The 9920-nt window shown below is 53.3% G+C and overlaps 1 non-coding gene across 1 annotated transcript; it reads left to right on the top strand.

The window, feature by feature from the left end:
- The first annotated feature begins 7365 nt into the window (after positions 1-7365).
- On the top strand, positions 7366-7519 carry LOC122816043. Its single transcript, XR_006367049.1, has one exon. It is a non-coding gene; the product is annotated as a 5.8S ribosomal RNA (ribosomal RNA).
- The last annotated feature ends 2401 nt before the right edge of the window (positions 7520-9920 follow it).

Here is a 9920-nt window from a genome sequence, read left to right as displayed (position 1 = left end):
TAGTTCTAACAAAAACACTAACAGTCAATTCACTATCTACTCCACAAATGCTACTCCAATTGCTCCAGTGGCACAGGCTAAGCTATTGGGAATAACCATTGACTCCCACCTAATATTTGATAGTCATCTCTACTTAAGTATTAAAAAATACATGCCAAACTGGGGTCACTCTACCGTATCAAACCATTTCTTACCAACAACACAAGATCAGCCATTGCTCACTCCAAACTTTTATCCACCCTACTCTATGCATCTCCCATTCTGACTAGTCTCAACAAAACTGAACTAAGCAAAATGGAAGCCTGCTATAACAGAATTGCCCGCTTTACTGCAAATTGCTCATATAGAACTCATCACTGTACTGCTTTGATACAGCTCCACTGGCTTGAACTGCCCAACCTCCTAACCTACAATCAGCTCTGCCTCTGTCATTCTATTACCTCCCCAATAAGTGTCCTGCCCTCAAAAACCTAGTACAACATCACTCAGCCAAAAGGCCTCTTAGATCATCAGGCAAACTACTACTAGAAGTCACCAACAGCTACAATAGCTTTGGAGATGCACTATATAGTAGTTCAGTGGCTAAAAAATGGAACTCTGTCCTTACTAGCATTCAAAACACATCATCCAAAGCCTCCTTTAAAGACCTCATCAGGCAACATCTCAAGCAAAGTTGGCACTGCCATGATTGCTCCCCAGGCTAGTGAAAGCGGATAACATATACATACTAAATCTAACACACTTGATAATAGTTTTCAATCTTACTCACAAACACTGGCTAATCTACAATGTATGTACTGTACCTGTGTACTATGTATATATTCTACCTATGTTCCAAATTTCAGCTGTACACCACAAATCTATTAATTACCTTTATTTTTAAAATTAATATTTTTTTGTTTGTTCTCTCCATTGTAACTGTTTATGTGCCGCATACCACTGTAAAAACATGTCTCTTTTAATTTGTGTGTATACTGATCACTAAATGTGTCTGTAATTTTTCTTTGTGGACCTTTTCTCCTCGTGCCTCTGCTGAAAAAGAGCCTTTTCGGCTCAGACACCCCGGGTTAACAAATGTAAAATAAATAAATAAATAAATAAAATTTATGTAATTTGCATTCATTTTTGCCTCTGTGTTTCCTGGCTTATATTTGTTTTGATTGATGTTTTCTTTGCTGGGATTCATGTAATATTTCTTTATCATATTGTTTCTTTAACTTTCCCCTCAAACCTCAGAGGTCACTATTCTTGTGTTGGGCTGTGGACAGAATGTTATTTTTGTTTTTTTAATTTTCTTAAATGTACTGTACACTACTTTCTGAAAGTAACAAGTTGGAAACATTACTGTTTTTTTTTTCATTTTCCTCACAATGAAACATCAGATATATACACAGATGCCTGAATTTGTGGGAGGGTAAACAAACTTTTCATTTACGTATGGTTGACACTCCTGACAGCAAATATTTTTGTTGTTTTTCAGTTTTGTATAAGTCTGATATTAAAATGGTATATAGAAAGTAGTTGTCTTTTGCAGGAAAGGGTTAGAGGTTTGCTGTGTGTGTGTGTGTGTGTGTTGGCGTTTGTGCCTGTGTATATAAATATATGAGTGTATATATATATACATATATATATATATATATATATATATATATATATATATATATATATATATATATATATATGTGTCTGTGTGTGTGTGTGTGTGTGTGTGTGTGTGTGTGTGTATGTGCCTGTGTGTCTGTGTATATACATACATGCAATATATATATATATATATATATATATATATATATATATATATATATATATATATATATGGGTCTACTTTGACCCATCAAAATTACACTTCAGCGAAACTTAGTTTTGCAAAAGTGCATTTTTCCAAAAATGCACATTAGCGAAACTACAGTTCACCAAGTTTGTTGTTGTAGATCGCAGTACAGTGGTGATAAGGAAATATTCCCTTTTCCCCACTGTAGTGCAATCTCAGAGTTGGTATATATTAGTAGCATGGGTGTGGGGGGTGTGGTGAGCTTGCCACCTTACATAAGTCAGTTTAGTGTATTTGTTTTTTTTTTATGTTTCAGTGAACTGTAGGTTCAGACATTTGGTGTATGTGCTTGGCTGAGGAGCCAATGGTGCAAAGCTACCATCTGTGGGATTATGACTGAATGCCTTTAAGTCAGAATCCCACCTAAACATAAAGATATCACAGTGCCGCAGATCTCCGGTTGACCAGGGATAGCCGGCCGCAAGGCTGGCGAGGAACGCCGCTCGTCACTGGGTCAGAGTGCAGACAAAAGGGAGCAACCTCTCTCCAGCAGTGCATCGCATGTTCATGGGGAACCGGGTGCTAAATCATTCATAGGTGACCTGATTCTGGGTCAGGGTTTCGTATGTAGCAGAACAGCAAAAAGTTGCAATCTATTGAAAGTCAGCCCTCGAGCCAAGCTTTTGTCTCAGGCAGGGGGATGGGCTCTGTGCCCTCATGGGGAGGGGGGATCCATCCTCGGGCCTGCCAGGCCCACCCTCCCTCCCCCACCGGGGTTCAGATCATGGGTGGGACTTTGCTCCTCGGCGGCAGGCCGGGGGACCGAGGGACCAAGGGTGCGGGGTCCGGATGTGACCCAGCGGTGGGGCTAACCTCATGGGAGGAGGTCCTCGGACATGCCCCTTACTCCGCACCCCGCCGGCACCTCCGTCCAGATAGCCAGAACCCCTGCGGGCATGGAGGGGGACAAGGATCGGGTACCCGGGCTTAAGGGTCATCCCTGGAGGGGCGACCCGGCGGGGGTGCATGGTCCCCAGGAGAGGGTGTAGGGATGTCTGGGGAACCCAGCTCAGGGCATCCCTTCCTCCCACCCCCAGGGGTGCAGAGATACAGCTGTGATGGTTTCTCGCACCCATGGCCAACCGGGGGAGTCGATGGATGGTGTGGGTTGGACAAGGGCCTCTCCCGTAATCCAGGTCCCCGAGCATATCCTCCTAGCCCCTGGGTGTGCAGAAATATGGCCATCAAGGCATCTCGCACCTGGGGCCAGTGGAGTTGTCGGACAGCACGGGCAGGCCGAAGGACTCCCCAGGACACCAGGTCCTCGATGCCATCCTCCAGGCACTCGAGGGTGCAGAGATATGGCTGCCGGAGAATCTCACACCCAGGGCAGCCCGGGGGAGTCGGCGGATGGTGCGGGTGGACCGAGGGCCTACCCGGGAAACCACATCCTTGATCCTGTCCTTCCAGCCCTCCGGGGTGTGGAGATACAGCCGCTGAAGCATCTCGCACCTTTGGCCAGCTGGGGTAGTCAGCAGACATCACAGGTGGGCCAAGCGCCTCCCCTGGAAGCCAGGTCTGCGATCGCATCCTCCCTGCCCCCAGGGTTGTGGTGATATGGCCGCTGAGGTGTCTCGCACCCGGGGCCAGCCGGGGAATTGACGGACACCACAGGTGAGCCAAGGGCCTCCCCCGGAAGCCAGGTCCCCATTCCCATCCTCCCGGCTCCCAGGGGTGCAGAGATACAGCTGCCAAGATGTCTCACACCCAGGGCCAGCTGAGGGAGTTGGAGGATGGTGCAGGTGAGCCAAGGGACACCAGGTCCTCAATCCCATCCTCCCGGCCCTCGGGGGTGTTGAGATACAGCCACCGGAGCATCTCGCACCTGGGGCCAGCTGGGGAAGTCGGCGGATGTTGTGGGTGGGCCGAGTACCTCCCCCAGAAGCTAGGTCTGCTATCCCATCCTCCTGGCCCTCAGGGGTGTGGAGGTACAGCCGCTGTGATGTCTCACACACAGGTCCATCCACGGGCAGCGTTTCGGCCTCCAGTCATCCACCCGGCACCAAGGGGCCAAGGCTCTGTGAACGGCAGCATGCAGGGGGCAAGAGGCCGTGGGCCAGGAGGCTCAGAGCGGAGCAGGTTCGATGTCACTTGGCTCGGTGGGGGAGAGAGGCAGACACGAGCAGCAAAATCCGCAGAGATGCTGGGCCATCTTCCTCATGAGTTTGAAAGCCCTACGTGGAGGGCAAAGGGCAGAACCGGTGTCACAGAAGCCTGGATGAGAGACCATCTGAGGCCTCGCGGGCCAACAGAGTTCCACGAGGCTGGGAAGGATCAGAGGGAGGTCCCCCTGAGAGGCTCAGAGAGCACGGGGGACACAGAACAATTTTGCAGCCTCCAGGAGATATCTAACCTGTGAGAAGAGCTCTCCCGCCCTTGTAGAAGTGGAAGCCTGGAGGGGAGAGCTCCCACCTGGTGAGGGGGCTCCGGACCTCGGCCCCCTCCGGGACGGAAGTCCGGAAGGGAGAGAAAGGCTGAAATCAGCCGGGCTGGGAGAGCTCTCACCTGGGTGAGAGGGGTCCAGACCACGGCCCCCTCTGGAACAGAAGTCCGGAAGGGGGAGAGAGGTGGAAAGAGGCCAGGAGGGTGCACCCTAGCCAGGTGAGAGGGTCCCAACTGTCCCCCCTCCAGGTGGAAGTCCTTAAGGGGGTGACCAGCGGGAGTCCGCAGGACCCCAAGAGCTCCTGTTGGGCAGGGGGAAGGCGTCTGGCCTCGGCCAGGACCTGACAGAGTCCCCAAAATATTGCAAAGTCCCCGGAACTCCTCTGGATGGGAAAAGGGGTGGGATGCAGAAGACCCGATGAGAGCGGATCTGCCCCTCCGTGGCCAAGGGGAGATCCGCAGGGCTGGCCGGGATTGGAGGGAGGTCCGCCTGAGGGGATCCGAGGGCATGGGGACATGGCCCAGCCATGCAGCCTCCAGGAGATCTGGGGAGACGGGGACCGTGGAGCCCTGGAACAGAAAGGAGCAGGATGCAGAAGTCCGGATGATGGCAGGCCTGCCCCTCCGCAGCCGAGGGGAGTTCCTCCGGGGTCGCAGCTGCTGGTCCACGACCAGCACCCGGTGTGCCCCCTCCGCGGGGAGAGAAACCCCTCCCATGAGTGGAGGTCATGGGCTCCAGCCCCTCCCCTCCATCCGCCCGCCGAGGTGCTCCTACCTGGTTGATCCTGCCAGTAGCATATGCTTGTCTCAAAGATTAAGCCATGCAAGTTTCAGTGCACACGGAAACTACAGTGAAAGTGCAAATGGCTCATTAAATCAGTTATTTTTCCTCTGATCGCTCCACTGTTACTTGGATAACTGTGGTAATTCTAGAGCTAATACATGCTGATGAGCGCTGACCTTCAGGCAATGCGTGCATTTATCAGACCAAAACAAATCTAGGTCTCGGCCAGGCAGCTTTGGTGACTCTAGAAAAACTCGGGCCGATCGCGTGCCCTCGTGAAGGTGACGCAACATTCGAATGTCTGCCGTATCAACTTTCAATGATATTATCTGTGCCTACCATGGTGACCACGGGTAATGGTGAATCAGGGTTCGATTCTGGAGAGGGATCCTGAGAAATGGCTGCCACATCCAAGGAAGGCAGCCGGTGTGCAAATTACCCACTCCCGACTCGGGGAGGTAGTGATGAGGCCCTGTAATTGGAATGAGTACACTTTAAGTCCTTTAACAAGGATCTATTGGAGGGCAAGTCTGGTGCCATCCGCCATGGTAATTCCAGCTCCAATAGCGTATATTAAAGTTGCTGCAGTTAAAAAGCTCATAGTTGGATCTTGGGATCGGGCTGGCGGTCCACTGTGAGGTGAGCTACCACCTGTCTCAGCCCCTCCTTCTCGATGCGCCCTTGAAGCTCTTAACTGAGTGTCCTGGGGGTCCAAAGCGTTTACTTTGAAAAAATTAGAGTGTTCAAAGCAGACCGGTCACCTGAATACTTCAGCTAAGAATAATGGAATAGGACTTTGGTTCTATTTTGTTGGTTTTCAGAACTGGAGCCATGATTAAGAGGGAAGGCCAGGGCATTCGTATTGTGCCGCTAGAGGTGAAATTCTTGGACCAGCGCAAGACGAACGAAAGTGAAAGCATTTGCCAAGAATGTTTTCATTAATCAAGAATGAAAGTCGGAGGTTCAAAGACGATCAGTTACCGTCATAGTTCCGATCATAAATTATGCCAATTAGTGAATTGGCGTCCTTATTCCCATGACCCGCTGGAGAGCTTCTGGGAAACCAAAGTCTTTGGGTTCCGGGGGCAGTATGCTTGCAAAGCTGAAACTTAAAGGAATTGATGGAAGGGCGCCACCAGGAGTGGAGCTTGCAGCTTAATTTGACTCAAAACAGGAAACCACACCTGGCCCGGACATGGAAAGAATTGACAGATTGATAGCTCTTTCTCAATTCTGTGGATGGTGGTGCATGGCCGTTCTTAGTTGATGGAGCGATTTGTCTGGTTAATTCTGATAACGAATGAGACTCCACCAGGCTAACTAGTTATGTGACCCTGTGCGGTCATCTCCAACTTCTTAGAGGGACAAGTGGTTTTCAGCCACACGAGACTGAGCAATAACAGGTCTGTGATGCCCTTGGATGTCCGGGGCTGCACGCATGCTACACTGAATGGATCAGCATGTGTCTACCCTTGGCCGACAGGTCTGGGTAATCCGCTGAACTCCATTCATGATAGGGACCGGAGATTGCAATTATTCCCCACGAACAATGAATTCCCAGTAAGTGCAGGTCATAAGCTTGCATTGATTAAGTCCCTGCCCTTTGTACACACCGCCTGTCGCTACTATCGATTGGATGGTTTAGTGAGATCCTCAGATCGGCCCCACTGGAGTCAGTCATGGCCCCGGGGGTGCGCCGAGAAGACGATCAAACTTGACTATCGAGAGGAAGTAAAAGTTGTAACAAGGTTTCCTTAGGTGAACCTGCAGAAGGATCATCAATGCTGAGGGTCCTGGGACAGTACCGTCCCCGCGTACCAGGGCCTCTCATGCTCCACTGCCCTGACCCTCTGTGCCTCTCTCTCTCTGCACCTCTCTCTGACTCCCCTCTCTCAGCGCTCCCCTGCAGAGGCTGGTGGAACAGAGCCCATGGCTCCTGGGGGAGGGAGGGAGAGGTAGCGTGAGAGCAAGGGATGGTGGCAGAGTGTGCCCCCAGCCTGGTGGTGCAGTCTGCCACACGCCCCAGAGGCGGCTGGCTACCCACATGGTAGGGGGAGGGAGAGAGCACCATCCCGGCAGGGGGGGGCGGCAGCCTCCCCTCCGGCCATGTGGGGCCGCCCCCGGGGGTGGCACACCAGAGTCCTCTCCCCTCAATGTCGGTCGCGGGTACCTGCTGAGGGCATCAAATACCTGGAAAGTCAGCAGTGCAGCCACGTGCCAGCTGCCACGGGACTTCCTGCTGTCCCATGGTGTAGGGCCAGTAACCCTGGTCTGGGCACCCACGATGACACCCATGAAACCTCACGTGCTCGTCTTGATGTGCGATGCCACGTGGGCAGTGGTGCCCCCGGTGGACGAGAAGCAGTACGACTATGAGTGGTGGATCATGCAGCCCATGCGCCAATGAAGAATGCAGCTAGCTGCGAGAACTAATGTGAATTACAGGACACATTGATCATTGACACTTTGAGCGCACTTTGCAGCCCCTGGTTACTCCTGGGGCTACGCCTGTCTGAGGGTCATCGTGCCTTCCATTGACCAAGGAGGTCAACTGGCCCCAGCAGAGGACATGGCTGGGGAGTTAAAGGAGCCTGCAGCGGGCCCTCCCGTCCCCCTCAGGGAGAGACACGGATGGAAGAGACAAGTCCCCACGCAGCCCCGAGCCGGGAAGCTCGTCTGAGGATGGGAGGGAGAAGGTGCGTGTCCGGCCCACATCCCCAGAGGCTGTAGATGGTAGCACCACTGGGCTGCCTTCCAGGGATGGAGCCCGATGCCCACTCAGTTCCCGCGTGCTGGGGCTGCGTCGGCCATCCTCCTCCTCCACCACCCGGAGGTCTGGAGGCAGGGGGTGGGTATGCGGGGGTTCCTGGGGTGGGGAAGAGGATGATCTGCCTGTCCACCCCTGCCATTGAGGCCTCCGCCATCCTGCCGCCCCGTGACCCTGCTCGTAATGCGACCTCAGATCAGACGTGGCGACCCGCTGAATTTAAGCATATTACTAAGCAGAGGAAATAAACTAACCAGGATTCCCTCAGTAACGGTGAGTGAAGAGGGAAGAGCCCAGCACCGAATTCCCACTTGGGCGATGAGTACAGGGAAATGTGGCATACAGGAGTCCGTCTCCCCAGCGCCGCCCAGAGGGCCCAAGTCCTTGTGATCGAGGCTCTGCCCGTGGACGGTGTGAGGCCGGTGGCTTCCCCCGGCACATCAGGATCAGGTCTTCCCAGAGACGGGTTGTTTGTAAATGCAGCCCAAAGTAAGTGGTAAACTCCATCTAAGGCTAAACACCGGCACGAGACCGATAGCGGAGAAGTACCGTAAGGGAAAGTTGAAAAGAACTTTGAAGAGAGAGTTCAAGAGGGAGTGAAACTGTTCAGAAGTAAATGGGTGGGGTCCGGGCGGTCCGCCCAGAGGATTCAACCCTGCGGCTGTGCCAGTCGTCTGGGCGAGGTGGACCCCCTCCCCCTCTGGTGGGGTGGGGGACCATCCCCGGGTGTGCCGGCCGCCGTCGGGTGCACTTCCTCCGAGGCAGTGCACTGTGACTGTCTTTGGGTCAGCCAGGAAGGCCAGTCAGAAGGTGGCTCCCCTTCACAGAGGGGAGTGTTACAGCCCATGGCATCAGCCCTCGCCATGCCCCGGGGTCGTGGGAGACGACCGCCGGCGCACCCGCCCTTGCCCTCACAGCGGGGGCCCCCAGCTCTCAGCAAGACTGTAAACTGGGCCGGACTTCCCTCAGTGCAGCCCAACCATGTCCCGCTGCCGGGCTGGCTGGCTCACCTCGTGTGCCCGGAGTCCGCGGCGACTTCAGTGACCCACCTGTCCCATCTTGAAACATGGACCAAGGAGTCTAATAGGTGCCCAAGTCCAAGGGTGGGCAGGAGACCCCATGGCACAATGAAAGTGAGGGCCGGCGCATGCCGGCTGAGGTGGGATCCCCCTGCCCCATGCGGGGGGAGCACCACCGGCCTGTCTCACCCATCCCGGCAGGGAGGTAGAGCGTGAGCACACCTGGTGGGACCTGAAAGATGGTGAACTATGCCTTGGCAGGATGAATCCAGAGGAAACTCTGGTGGAGGTCCGTAGTGGTTCTGATGTGCAAATCGGTCATCCAACCTGGGTATAGGGGCGAAAGACTAATCAAACCATCTAGTAGCTGGTTCCCTCCGAAGTTTCCCTCAGGATAGCTGGCACTCAGCGGATGAAGTTTTATCTGGTAAAGTGAATGATTAGAGGTCTTGGGGCTGAAACAATCTCAACCTATTCTCAAACTTTAAATGGGTAAGAAGCCCGACTCGCTGGCTTGGAGCTGGCATGAAATGCGAGTGCCCAGTGGGTCACTTTTGGTAAGCAGAACTGGCGCTGCTGGATGAACCAAATGCCGGGTTTAGGTGCCTGATGCTGACGCTCATCAGACCCCAGAAAAGGTGTTGGTTGATATAGACAGCAGGACGGTGGCCATGGAAATCGGAATCAGCTAAGGAGTGTGTAACAACTCACCTGCTGAATCAACTAGCCCTGAAAATGGATGGCACTAGAGCATCAGGCCCATACCCGGCCATCGCTGATGATGGGAGCCAAGGGGGCTACACCACGATGAGTAGGAGGGCCGCCGCGGTGGCACTGAAGCCCAGGGCTAGGGCCCAGGTGGAGCCGCTGTGGGTGCAGATCTTGGTGGTAGTAGCAAATATTCAGACAAGAGCTTTGAAGGCCGAAGTGGAGAAGTGTTTCATGTGAACAGCAGTTGACCATGAGTCAGTCGGTCCTGAAAGATAGGCGAGCACCATTCCGAAGGGATGGGTGATGGCCTCCATCGCCCTCGGCCGATCAAAAGGGAGTCGGGTTCAGATCCCTGAATCCGGAGTGGTGAAGACAGGCACCTCACAGCATCCAGTGCGGTTATGCAAATGATCCCAGAGAAGCCAG

The sequence above is a fragment of the Protopterus annectens genome, chromosome 11.part0 (assembly GCF_019279795.1).
Source record: "Protopterus annectens isolate FY-2018-M chromosome 11.part0, PAN1.0, whole genome shotgun sequence".
In the NCBI taxonomy this organism is placed as follows: domain Eukaryota; kingdom Metazoa; phylum Chordata; order Ceratodontiformes; family Protopteridae; genus Protopterus; species Protopterus annectens.
The sequence above is the reverse complement of the archived record's forward strand: the minus strand, read 5'-3'. Positions and strand labels throughout refer to the sequence as shown.